This window comes from Muntiacus reevesi, chromosome 11 (assembly GCF_963930625.1).
Source record: "Muntiacus reevesi chromosome 11, mMunRee1.1, whole genome shotgun sequence".
Classification (NCBI taxonomy): Eukaryota; Metazoa; Chordata; class Mammalia; order Artiodactyla; family Cervidae; genus Muntiacus; species Muntiacus reevesi.
The window spans coordinates 8,682,426-8,696,829 of NC_089259.1; positions in this window are offsets into that span (position 1 = coordinate 8,682,426).

Genomic DNA, 14,404 nt, shown 5'->3' on the forward strand with positions numbered 1-14,404 from the left:
TTCTACCTCATTTCTGACAAATGCTTGCCTTCTCCAATGTACCCTACCACTCAAAAGCCTTATTTATTTTTAACTTAATTTGGGTACTTGGTAACACCTGTTTTAACTTCAAGGATTTTCATTTCTACTTATGAACTATATGGATATCACATCTACCTTTTAATGTAATCTTATATAAGGTTTCCCTGGTGGCTCAGACAGTAAAAAATCTCTCTGCAATGCAGGAGGCCCAAGTTTGATCCCTGGGTCAGAGATCCCTTGCAGAAGGAAATGGCAGCCCACTCCAGTATTCTTGCCTGGAGAATCCCATGGACAGAGGAGCCTGACAGGCTACAGTCCATGGGGTCACAAAGAGTCAGACATGACTAACTAGCATTTTTACTTTCACTTATGTCAATGAAAAATAAACACACACAGGATTTTAGATAAGTCACATGTTCTCCAAGACTTAAAATGTAGCCGTTTCCTCCCTTTTTGTCCCCAAACGGATCTTCATTCCCCAGAGGTATTTTCTGCTCCTTTAACTATTTCTGTGGTACCTACTTTTACGTTTCGAAATAACATGTTTATTGGACTGTGTCTTTTTTTTTTTTTTTTTTTTCCATTTTAGATATTATCTATTGACTTCCTACTGTGGAAAGTGAGGACTTAACCCTCTTTCTCACCTCCCTCCATATATATAAAATTTCTATAGTTTACCCTTCAGTAGAGTTGTATCTGTGTTTATAAAATCAGTATTAGTATTCACTATTGCCTTTCTTTTGCTTTTTTTGGTTCTGCTTGAAGGTATTTTCTCATCGTTGCATGTAATTAGAATTCTATATTCATCCCCAAATTCTCAGACGTAGGTATACATCCTGTTCAAAATATATTAAAAAAACATCAAGTACTTCAGAGACTGACTTTCAAATAACCCCGCTTTTAGGCCCTTGCACCATCACTTTTGGTAAGAATTGGCCCTCCCAATTCTTTTACTTTCTGACATTCTGTTGTGAGAAACAGTTTGCTTCTCAGTCTCCTTGTCTCCTAGCCGACCCACCCCTACTCACAAACCTGGCTGACTTTGTTTTCTTGTTTTCTAAATTTTGTTGTGTCATTTCCCCCCTTCTTTTGTCTGTCTTGATTTAAGCCTTTTAAAAATCCTTTTCAAATGAAGATCTCAAGGTTGGTTTTTGTTTTTTTTTTTAAAGTGCAAATTTTCTGCCCAGTACAGCAAATGCCTCTCTCCTGCGATAATTGTCCATTTTCTACGGCAAGTCTTTGACTAGGCATCTTAGACCCCCATTTTCTTACAGCAAAATTTCACTTACAGTTGTTTGATTTTTCATGATCATGGGTTATTAGAGTAGGCAAAAGGAAGCAATTTGTTCTAGTGCCCACAATAACGAAAAGTTCTGTTTACAAAAAGATGGATGAAATTTAGTGCCAAAAAAGGTACAAGTTATAGGTAATATCACTGAACACTAGCTCTATTGCTGGATCTGTTCTAAGCACTTCACAGATGTTAATAAATTAACTCACTTGACTCTCATGGCAGCCCTAAGATCACAAGGTTTTCATTCCTTAGTCTTCTCTGTTTAATAGATATTATTGTCTGCAGCCACTATTAATAGCACTCTGAGACAGTTTTAACACTTTCATATCTGATTTCCAACATTCAGTTTTGCTTCCTATGGGAAGTTTGGGACCAGATTCTCAAACTTTTATTGTCAGACTTGTCCCATACCCTTGGACCATTAAAAACAACAGCTTAAGTTGCTCACCTCATGCAAGGGTTTGGTATTTAAGGGTTTTTGCTAACTTTCCACAAGAGATAAATGATGTGTCAAAATATTTGACTGGTTGATAAATGTATTATTTATTTAAGACAAATTAACACAAATTAAATTTACTGATATTTGATACCTTTGATGAGAAACAGTATATCATTATTATTTTACTATGTGGCAGAGATAATAAAGTGAAGTGGTTCAAGTCCTAGTTCTGCTGTTCACCAGCTGAATAGTCTGGAACAATTTATGAACTTTGTTTCATTCCACTTATCTGTGTGTGTTAAGTTGCTTCAGTCATGTCCAACTCTGCAACCCTGTGGACAATAGCCCGTCAGGCTCCTCTGTCCATGGGATTCTCCAGGCAAGAATACTGGAGTGGGCTACCATGACCTCCTCCAGGTAATTTTCCCAAACCAGAGATGGAATCCAAGTTTCTTAAATCTCCTGCATTGGCAGGTGGGTTCTTTACCACTAGCACCACTTGGGAAGCCCTCAGTTACTGGTAACATGGGGTTAATAACTTCTAGAATAGGATTGTAATAGGGAGGTGGATCAGACAGTAGAGAATCTGCCTGCAGTGCAGTGGGCCCTGGGTTCAATCCTCAGGTCAGGAAGATCCCTGGGTTGCGAAGATCCCCCTGGATAAGGGAATGGCTATCCATTCCAGTATTCTTGCCTGGAGAATTTCATGGACAGAGAAGCCTGCCAAGATACTGTTCATGGGGTCGCAAAGCATTGGACATGACTAACACTTTTACATTTTTACAAGTTAATTTTACATAACTCTGCTCCTAGTAATTTTTACTTGCTTTTATTTGTTTTTAATTGTTTTATTGGTTATAAACAACTATTTGTCTTTCAATCAACCTGCAATCTCCATAACTTCCACAAACATAGTTGATTCCTTTCTCCTCTGTAAGTTCGCCCTTACCCCTACTGCTGATTACCATGCCTTTCCACAAAGCAGATCACCATAACTGCTTGCCAAATAATAAGCAATTACTTTTCAGTATCGTCTATGTCCACTGTTCATGCATTTTTCAAAAATGGGAGAGTCATTTAAAAAATAGTCACGGTGAAGTGAGAGTTATTTAGCAAAAAAAAATTTTCCTCTTCAATATATTTTCATATTATGTCTCCTGGAAATTGTGCCTGTTAAAAATGTAGGTTTAAGTTTTTCCTTCCACTTATTGTCTTGAATTTACAATAAAAGGAAAAAAGATCTTTTACCATTAAAGAAGTCAAGGTGTTCTTCTATATAAAATTATTTTGATCTGTTTTCTGAGATTCTTGAAGTAAAGGAAGAGTAAGGAGAAAATATATTTTACAGAAATATGGCTGAGAAGGGCTTTGTACCCTGCAGAAGTTATTCAAAGTTCTAAGTAGCTCTTCCGTAACAAAAACCCACCAGGCAAATGACCCCTTTTCCTGTGTGCCAATCTAATTGTATAAGAACTTTTTTTTTACTTACTTATGCTTAAGGGAAAAAGTCGTCCTCACTTGGCTTTCATGTTAAGTCACTGTTCTACAGTCTTGTAAACAAACAGATGAGACAACTGGGATTCATTTTAGAGATCATTAGAAAAGAGTTGAGATGGACTTCTTGTAATTTTAAGTCAATACTTAATCAAGAAAACACATGCCAAAAGATAGACCAGTATTTTCATCTGACAAACTAAATATCAGCTCCAAGAACATGATTGTAAAACAGAGCTGATTCTATAACTCCCAGCACACTCAGACAGAAATTTACCTCTAAAGTCTAATTTGATTTCCTTATCAGGCAATTAGTATATTATTAAAAATTCACGGCAGGGTCAATCTCCTGTTGATTTGCATAATTAAGTTGCCTTCTCTCTGTTAAATTAAGGGAGTTTTATTCATTTCTAGAGCAGACTTCTGAGGATTGAAAGGGTTCTTTTTCACACCGTAATAAACCATATCCATGACTATATATATTTTATACATATATATAGCTTACTTTTAATCTTTCATAAAGTTCAAGTTGTCAGATTCTGGCAAGAGATACTCTTTCTATTCCCTTCTCACTTCTGCTCACTCTGTCTCTCAAAAATATCTGTAAATAAATAGTTGTTTCTTAATACAAGCTGAAAGCATACTAAATTCTTCCTGAGGAGTTACTTGCTGCCTGTCACCAAGTAAAAGGAGTAGACATTAGTGAAAGCCAAACCTCATGAGGTTTCCAGGCTTGGTTTAGATAAGAAGGTTAAAAAAAAAAAGTATTTTCCAGGTTTGTCTTTAAATCTCTAGAGTTCCCAAAGTTTGGCTGAAGGCTTCTCTTTAGGTTCTCTGTGAATGCTTTTGAAAGAAAAGAGCAGTTTCTCTGTGGGGGTCTGAGTTACCTGATTTGAGTCTTAGAAAATTCAGAAGTATATCACATTTTTAAAGGTTTAATTGGTGATGAAAGAACAGCATAGGGGAGGAAAAAGTTCTCCGTGACCCTCTTAGACCTCCTGACAAGGTCTGAAAACTAACTTGACAAAAAGACAAGCCTACACATTCATTGAGCATTTACAGGCACGTGGCAACCTTTCCAAGAGAATGAAGACCGGAAGAAACAACCAGAACAAGAAGCTTGTGTCACTTTTAGGCAAATAAGTAATAAGTTTGTAAAGAATTGGTATGAAAAAGGAGTTTGGACTAGAGGTAGTCAATGGTGCAGAAGTAACTAGGAAGATGAGGGTAAGTCTAACTAGGTTTGCTAACACAGCTCCTGGGCCCTAAATTCCCAGTCTCTGGTGATAGTGATGTCTTCTGTTTTCCATCCAGGAAGGTGTTGACTCTAAAATATGCTCAATGTGAGAGTTGTGAATCAAGTTGTATTTGTAGCAAAACGAGGACTACAGGCCAGGAGACAGCATTTCAGATAGCTCTGAGAAACTGTTCCGAAGAGGTAAGGGGGAGTCAGTGTGTATATATTTGATTTTGGTGGAGGGGGCACATGCAATCAAGCACATGTGTTTTTGCAGAAGGTTACTGCAGGTTTCATGCAGCTTTCTGCAGGTCACGAGGTGTCACCGTGAGGGATTGTAGTGTTTTTCTAGATATGAGGAGATAACAAAACTTGGGCTCATAAAATTGGCTCCTGAAAATATCTCTCTGAATACTTATTCTGCCAGTTATTCCCAAAGCTCAAAGTGCCTCAATTCTACTCTCCACCCTGAACTCCTTTCAGGGAGTGTTGAAAATCAGTGACTGCAGAAGGGCATGATTTAATCCTTGTAGAGGTAAAGTGCTAGTTTACAAAGGGTACCATGGGAAACTTTCACATCACCTGCTTTCAGGGAAGAAGGAGCGAAATGAGGGCAGTGGTGACAAGATCAGAGTAATCTTCCTACTTCTGCCTTTTCCTGAAGCTCCTTCAGCTTAAGATATTCAGAATGCCAAGGGGCCATGTTTGGAGGTAGCATGGCCTGTACCTCATCAATAGGTGGTTTCACAGTTTATTTTCTTGCTTGTTATCCAGTGTTTACTGAGACTGAGGCAATATAAAAGACAACGAGGCCAACAAGTTTACAGCCTAGTGAACCAACTAAATGAAGTACATTAGATATTAATAAAGAGTTCCTGGATCCAGGATGTGTGTCTCTTGGGGACAATAAGTTGAAATGGTACATTCGCACGGAATGATTGTTAGTTCTCTGTTACCACGTAGAACATTTAATTTTTATGTCTGAATTGCCCAAGCTGCCTTCAATTCACCTCCAGGAAAGAAGGATACAAGGTAAGCTATTAGGAACAGTGTTCAGTGTAGCATCATTTCTTTTTAAATCTCTATTGCTGCTAAGACGCAGAGCAAGAGTCCATGCATTTCTAGTACTGAGCACATAGTAGATACTGAGTCAATGTTTGTGGAGGAAAGAAGAAAGCAAGTCAGTACATTCCCAATTTAAAATTTATTTACTTTTTTCTAGGACTTGCAAAGTTAGTATGTGAAATACTCATTATTTGAAATGAAAAGTATTGCTCAATGCTAGTCAATCAATGGAAAAAGAATGAGTAGAAGTATTTTTTTTTAAAGGTGTGCTTCGTCCTTTACATAACTGCTTGATTCATTTCCAGAAATAGTTTTATAAAAGTAACATCTGCTTTTTCAAGGTCCAGATTTGTATTCAGACTCCAGTAACCATAACTAACATGATATGTAATATTGACTGTAAATAATTATGGCTATGGATTGTCTGATTTGTTTCAGAATCCTGGTGAATTCAGTTTGTTTTTAGGGTTGCTAAGTAAGACATACTTATATCTTCTATTTATTTCCATTCTTTATGTGCTTCCATTTTTAACTTTAAAGGCAAAACTGCCTCAATGTGATAGGGACTCTCAATGTAAATAATGATCGTAAACTTATAGACTATTTATCCAGAAGTACATGTTGGAGCAGGTCAATAAAGGAAAGAGCAGATAACTAGCAGCCATGCTTAGTTATAATTTATAACCAAGAACACCGAACATTGTTGTTAAAAATGTTTCATTATCACTCAAAATTGGTCATTTTTGCCCTTTCACATTACAGGGGAGATTTTCCACATGATAAAATGAGGACAGAAAAAATTTTTGATGAAAAATCAGGGCACACACACACCTTAAAGGTGCTCTTGGAAGAAGACTCATTTGAACACGCAGGGAGTAAATGATTGACACTCTGTATAAGGGCTTTGAAAGTCAAGGCTTTGACGTGTCATTTGTTAGAAACCCTATTATAATAACTGACAGCCATACCCAACAGATGCGCCATAGAGATGTTGTGCCAATTTCTTCCCTAGGAAACATTAAATATTGTGAATTTTAATATGAGATATTCGGCAGCGGAAACCAGTGCTGCTATTTCTTGTTGACAAGGAAAGGACTCCGCATCATGCAGAAAATTCTAAAAGGTATAAAGGTTACAAGTGATGAAAATCATATCAAAGAGTTACAAGAGCTTTGCTAAGCCAACTGATTTGAAAAGTGGACAGAATGAAAGATTTAAAAGCACAGAGGCTCCTTTTATGTATAAGAACTTCTGTTTGAGGGACAAACCTTGAAATCAGCATTTGCAATTTACATAAGACTACTCACTAATGCAAAACATTTTATGACACAAGATTAGGGGTGTCTGAGGATCGGACATATATAATATTTCCAATTTACTGCTTCAAATGAGATTTGCTTGTTATTTGAGTCAAGAAGGTAGCAGTCAAGTACTTAATTTCTTTCCTACTTGCTGAGGTGAAAAGAATGACCATGGGGCAGAGATGAGACCAGAGTAAATTTTTGTGAAGGAGAATTAGGACACCTTGGTCCCCTTTTATCAATGCTCCCATTTCTGAACTTCCGAAGCACCCTATCTCTGGGGTGCCCAACCTCCAGGATCTAGCGCTTGACCATCTGCAGTGGCACTCATGTAATGACAATAAGAATAGGAATAAAGTGCACAGCAAATGTATGCACTTGAATCATCCCCAAACCATCTCCTGACCCCAATCCGTGGAAACGTTTTCTTCCATGAAACCCTGGTGCCCTGCCCTGTATGTGTACAATTTGCATAGCTTTAGAGGAAAGGGTTTGAGGAAGCAGTCTATAAATGCAGCTAACCATTCGTCTTTCTGCTAAAGGGGCGAGAGCAGGAATGCAGAGAAGGGCAGAAGATGGGTCAGAAAAGGGCTCTGATTGTCCACATGTCATCCACAAGATGTTAAGGTGAACCCATGAGAACTCAGACTCATCATTCTCTTCCTAACTCCATCTCCTCTACCTAGGGTGTCAAGAACAGCACTTGGCACTCTCTATATAGGTTCTTGGAAAATATGTTGAATAAGTGAAAGTACCACTTTGTTCCATAAAATGATATCGCTGCCTTCCTCGGCATACTTCGGTGATACTTCCGTCCTTCCCGTCCATTTGGAAACTGAGTCACATGATAATTGGTTGAGTGTCAGGACACATGGGGATAACATACCCTACTAGGCTTTGTCCTCTACTCATTCTCTCTTTCTAAAAGGCTTCTCCATCCCACTCTTGGTATGTGTATGGGAACACAAACTTCAGATTTTAAATTAATTTCATTTTGCTAATGGGAACTCATGGAATGAGCACTTGGGAAGTCAGCCATTTCCATTTCGTAAGACCACAAGAATGCTAAAAGGGAGAAAACATTCTCATCCATCTGATATAGCGACTTAAATTGATACCATGGATATTGGGAGGAAAGGATTTCCTAACGATGACAGCTATCCTCTGATCTAATTGCAAAGCATTTTTAAATGCCTCATTGTGGTTTTCACCTAATGGCTTATTGAAGCCATTATGCTCAGCATAAGCAGCCTTGGATATTGGCACCTGGAATACAAGCCTAGGAGGCATGTCTGCTATTGATTAACTAATGAATGAATTAATCCATAGCCTGTGTTCCTTACCAAAGATCTGTGTGTTTCAGGCTTGGATGGTGTATAGTGTGGGGGTGGGGTGGGGTACAACAGAAGAAGACAGGTTATAAAAGTTTGAAAACGTAAGATCAATGTTAAAAGTCACACTTTTAACAGGAAATGAAAGCAGGAGCGTAACCTCTTGACTGTGACACTGTTAGAGGTGATTTTGAGAACTTTATTAGTAATCCTTATTCTCCTCCCATCTGCATGTAACTTCCCAATTAGGGAATTACCTTACAATACCCCTAATTAATGCTAATTTATGCCTGTTTAGTGACCATAAAAATGTGTCACCCAATTTTAATTGCATGAGGAGGGTAGATAGATGAAAGTACTAAAGGATTAGTGTGTCATTTACTAAAGAGACCTTTAGGAACGATAAAGACCATCTGCCCTGTCAATCTTCATTCTCTGGAGACAACACTACACCTTCCGAGCCAATGATAAATAAAATTGTCTGTGGTAGAAATGAGGGTAAATGTTGCCCTTCTTCATTATTTGTGTCAAATCAGGATAGGTGGAACTTTCAGGAGAGACAGCTTGTTGCAAATGCTGACTGTTCATTTTAAAATTAACTTTTACGGGTAGCAAAGCACTTTTATAGAACAAAGGTGACATCTATTACCCACTTAGGTCTCAAGAGTATATTTTTCATAGGTTGTTAATTAAATAGTTCAGAAGGCAGTTTTTGAAATGTATCAGGTGAATTCTTTATTTATGTATGCCCCAGATTCCCAATATGCGGGTACTTAAATGAGGATTTCATGTCAGTAGGTTTTGCAGACCACAGCAATGCTATTTCTAGATATAGCCTAAACTTTCTTTTATATGTAACACTCTTGACTTCACTATCAACTGACTTCAATGTATAAAAAAAATATGCGGTGCTGTTCTAAACTTCAAGAAGAGTTAGCAGTCAACAAAATGCATCTTTGATTCCGTGTGCCTAGTAAGGAGCCTGGCACACGCTATGGGCTCATTGAATATTTGCTTGAATGAGATGAATGAATGGATGGATGGGTGATCTCAGTCATCTGCCAACTTGATTGCAACTCTTCCTAATAATTCCTGACAATGTGTCATTTCTATCTCCCAGGCTTCTCTAAATGGAGGAAGAAAAATCAATGAATATGTTCAAAGTAATGATAATGACATCCAAGTCTCTGGCACAGATTCCTATTAGGTTACACCAGGTTAATAGCATAATTGCTAATACCGCTGGTGCTCCCGCCCCCAAACTCTTTAACTGGAAGAAGTCCAGGTGATTTTGGAAGCTCTTCAGGCTTTATCTGTTCACAGGAAACCAGGAATCTCGCCACTCATGGCCTTGCAGCCCTAGTCTTGCAGGCAGAACTGTTTCTGAAGTGGTCATTCTGGTGCCCCTGACACAACCATTACCTGGAAGAGATGGGACTCAGAGCCCTGGGTGAGGAAAGGACTGGACGCTTCTCTCCATGTCCGTCCCCATCCAGGTGGACCACGGCCCCCACGGGAAAGCTTGTGAGTCCCTGTGATCTTGGGGTGTTGCCCAGAGAGGCCGAGTGTGTGTCTGCTGATTCGGGAAGCACTGCTCTAAAACTAATGCTTGTGTGTGCTGAGAGCTGGTGAGTCCCGCAGCAGCTGGTCAGGGAAGAGAATTTCACAGATGCTCAACCAGGCATAGGGTCCCAGAGGAAGAAGCCAGAGGCCAGGGCAGAAAGGGAACTATCTTCACTGATGAGGAGATCCACAAAGAGTGATTCACAATGACATAGCATTAAAAACATCAGCTAAAAAGATTATGCCGACTATGAGCACACTTGTGTCAAAAATAATATATATGTGTGCACATGTATATATTTTCTTTTTATCTGTCTAATCTATTATCTATTTATATATGGCATTTTTAAGAATATGCAGCCAAATTAGAAAAGAGTTATTTCTGGGTCCTAGGAATACATAACAAGGAAAATAACTCCCCTTTCTCCCTTTTATAATCTTAATATTCAGAAAATACAAATATTTTCAATAAGACAGGAGGGAACAAAAAAGATACTGAATTTCACGTTGTAGTTGCTTTGTATCATTTTAGAAACACCAGGATTTTATCAAATCAGTCATCTAATACTCATTTACATTCATGTTATTTCTAAAACTCTGCCCTTGTTTGGGAAACTTTAAAACTTTGAATCAGTGCCTACATTAACCTAGCACTTGGAATAGCAAATCCCACTGACAACACCACTACAACAGGAATGCTTGTGAAAGATGAAGGGCAAATTCTGCAATTTTCCCCGAGTCTCCAAAAACAAATGTCTCTTCCTTAAATTCTTTGACAGCTGTTCATTTGTAAAATGCGCTCTCTTTCTCTAAGCATTCAATTCTTGAAACAAACCGGCACCATCAACCTTGTATAAGAAGCAGATTAGAACTATTTCCTCCTTAGTTTACGGACAGTCTTCTTCCTTAAGAGTTGAAGTTATCAAACAGCACAATTTACTATCCGGAATTTTAAGGCCATTTAGCCCACTGAATCAATTCCCATGTGGCTCTAGGGCTGCATCAGACGGTGACAGAAGGGAAAACGAAAAAGGTGAAACAAACCATGAGCGAGGTAATCTCAAAAATAGTGAAAGAAAAGCATACAGTGAAGATTTTCTCCCCACTTTTAACCAGGCTCCCCTGGGAACAGTCTGTAATGCTCTGGAAGGTCTTAGGAAAGAAGAAAGGTTATCTTATTGGCATCAGGAATATTATCCAGGGGGTTTTATTACAGGAAAAGTGAAAAAGAAGCCCCAGTTCTCTGTCTGACTCAGGGTCACCTCTGTCTGTGATGTCCCTTCTGACAGGACAGATAAACATATGGCCTTCAAACTATTTTTATTAGTTAAAGATGCAAATAGAAGCAGGGATTGAAAAATAAATAAATAAACGGCATCCCTAATTGAGTAACAGGAAAATTTAGAGGGCATTTCACTAATGAGTCTTTCCCGTGAAAAATAGTTTTTGCCTATAATAATTTAGTTGTGTTCTCTATGCTCACCCTAATTCTTTCTTTTCCAGCACAAGGTCAGTTTTATATAGACAATATATGGTTTCTCATAAAAATGAAGTGGCCCTTCTTCATACATGCAGGCTATAATTACAATACATCAAGACACGTGGCAGAGAACTTTAGGACATTCAAATACTGTTGCCATTAACAGCTCTAACAAACCCATGGAGAGACTGACAACTCAAATTCCAAGCTGCCGGCGTACGGAGATTGTGCTGAGATACATGAGAAAATATATGTAGTCCAGACTGAGAGAGGGTCTGAGCTGTGAAGCGAAGATATCCAGGGAGCTTTCAGTTATTTAGACAGAAACCACATTCAAGGAAATTGTTTATGACGCTTAAAGATTATTTAGGTTCTTGGGGCCTCACGATAACATTGGTTATCACCTAGAGTTATTAAGGGTATATTGATGAAGTAATATCACACAGTAGCCTGATGAGCACTAAAGACATTTTATTTATGATTTTGAATACTCTGAAATGTGTGTTTTGGCTCGCTTGGAATGAAAGGAGACACCACTAAGTATGGGATGCTGGGGAAATTCAGTCCAAGATATGGACACTTAAGAAAAGAAACTGAAAGGATATGTTTCAAGTAGAAGGATAAAATAGGTTACTGGTATATAAACATGGGTTTTCAGCTAGTCATACAGCCATTCTTTATGGAGTGAAGATGAGTAGAGGAAAATTAGGAAACGGTTCAATAGAAAACTTTAATTGATTAGACTGCCAAAGGCAGAAAAAGACAACTGGACAATCAGATACATGCTATTGCAAACAAAATAAGTTTAAATCAGGCATCACTGGTAGGCATTAGCAAGTAAAATGGTTAATGGCTGAAAGCCTGTTGTGAAGGGACTTTTATATGGTTTGCTATTCTGTACTCTCTATTTCACACACACACACACACACCCACACACACACATTAATCAAAATTAATTACCATCTTGTACATCAAGTTATTGTTGGGAATAGGGAATGTTATCTCTGGAAAATTTAAAAAAAAAGAGAGAAAGCAATAAATCCCAGGCATGTATAAAAGCCTATCTATCATAAAGACTTCTCTAAATAAAAGTTTGGAAGATCTGAGAAAGTTCATTTTGTGTTACCATAATCATTTCTACTCTTGATCATGCACATAATAGAAGTGTGGGCTAGTCCAAAATGTTTCCACTTCTTTTTCATTATATTTTAGTATATACTCTGTGTTTACAAGTGGAAAAAAAAGAAAGACAAAAAATCTGGTGTTCAATACTAGACTTCAACAGCATGTAACACTAAACTGAGAAGGAGCATGAAAAGTGTTTATTTTTTATTTCCAGATCTTTGTGAAACTTTATATAAAAAAACAAAATAATCACTCAGATTACAGTCAAACAAGAGCTTAAGAACACTTGCCTCATTTCTTTCTCTAGCTTTTCCTGGGAAAGGCATAAAATGGTCAAATTTTAAAGTTGCTCTCCCACTAAGAAATACACAAGTAAGAGTAAAAAGGAAAGGTGGCAGAGAACAATGATTTAGGCAGAATAGGCAATATTATTGTCAATCCAAAAATGTCTTTCTGAACACCTACTAATTACCAGCAACAAAGAGATACAGCAAAGAAACAATGTCTGGGTTCTCAAGAAAAGGAAAATACTGGAAAGGGGATAAGAAAAGTCTATAAATCATAGAGAAAAGAAAGTAAAGAAAGCTTAACAAATAGGTTCAGATAGCAAATCAGGTATGTGCCTTGCAAGATAAAGTTTCACTGGGTAGAGTCAGAGAGAAGAGAATTATGGCCACAATGATAGTACAGTTTGCAGGAAGCACCAGAAATGATTGGGCAAGAGTTAGGAATCCAGTTGACTAAAGCATTGGAATGCACACACACACACACACACACACACACACACACATATGTAAAGAGAAAAAAGATAGGAAAAAAAAAAACCTCTGAAAACCCTTACAGAAGACTCGGTCATACACAATGCACATAGTAAAAATAAGTTTTGCTTTTCTCATAATTCTCTGGCTGATTCTTTGCAGTTTTCTTAGTGGGGCTGTTATTTTGTTGATGTTTCTCAGGGTTACATCCTGGACCTAATATTTAAGACAATCACACGGACTGATTAATAAGGACTGAACTCTTACCTGGGCTTCCCGGTTGGTGCAGTGGTGAAGAACCCACCTGCCAATGCAGGAGACATGAGAGACTCGACTTCCATCCCTGGGTTGGGAAGATCCCCTGGAGGAGGCATGGCAACCCGCTCCAGCATTCTTGCCTGGAGAATCCCATGGACAGAGGAGCCTGGTGGGCTACAGTCCATGGGGTCACATAGAGTCGCACAGGACTGAAGTGACTCAACAGCAGCAGGAAACTCTTATGCATACCACCCCAAAGATCACTGCCACCCTGATGACATTTAAATATGTTTCTCCACCTTGAAAGTTCAATTCCCTCTCTGAAACTCCAGATCCATGTTTCCAACTACATCATAGGTTATTCTTCTCAAATATCCCTAAAGTACCTCAAAATGAAGATGTTGCTGTTAGCTTCTTCCCTAAATTATAAAAATGATTCAGTCATTTTCCTGTTGTGAAAGCAGTTTCTATACTAAGCAGTGAAGAAAACAAACGGCTAAAGGAGTAAGCCGCCTGGGACCAATTGTGAACCTTGCAATTCCCTCCTATTCTCACTGCGGATTAAATAAGTAGCCATCTGCCAAGGGGACTTCCCAGGTGGCTCAGTGGTAAGAATCCTCCTGCCAACGCAGGAGACACAAGTTCAATCCCTGGGCTGGGAAGATCCCCGGGAGGAAGAAATACAAACCCACTCCAATATTCTTCCCTGGAAAATTCCATGGATTATGGAACCTGGCAATTTACAGTTCACGGGGTCACAGAAGAGTCAGGCATGGCTGAGCTACTGAGCATCTGCCCAAGGGCAGCTCTTTTGTATGCTGGGCTGTGGTCTAAGAGGCAGACAGGGGCAAAGAGCTGAGCAAGTAGCAAGAAATATTGACCAGATTATTTAGTTAATTGCCCAGGAAATGAAATTTGACATGTGAGAAGACTATTATAGTATGAAGCAAGTGACAATGTGAGCAGAAGTAGAAAATGCAACAAGAGAGGCAGTGAAAGGCAGGTGATTGAGTTGCACTAAGGTGATGCATTGGAGTC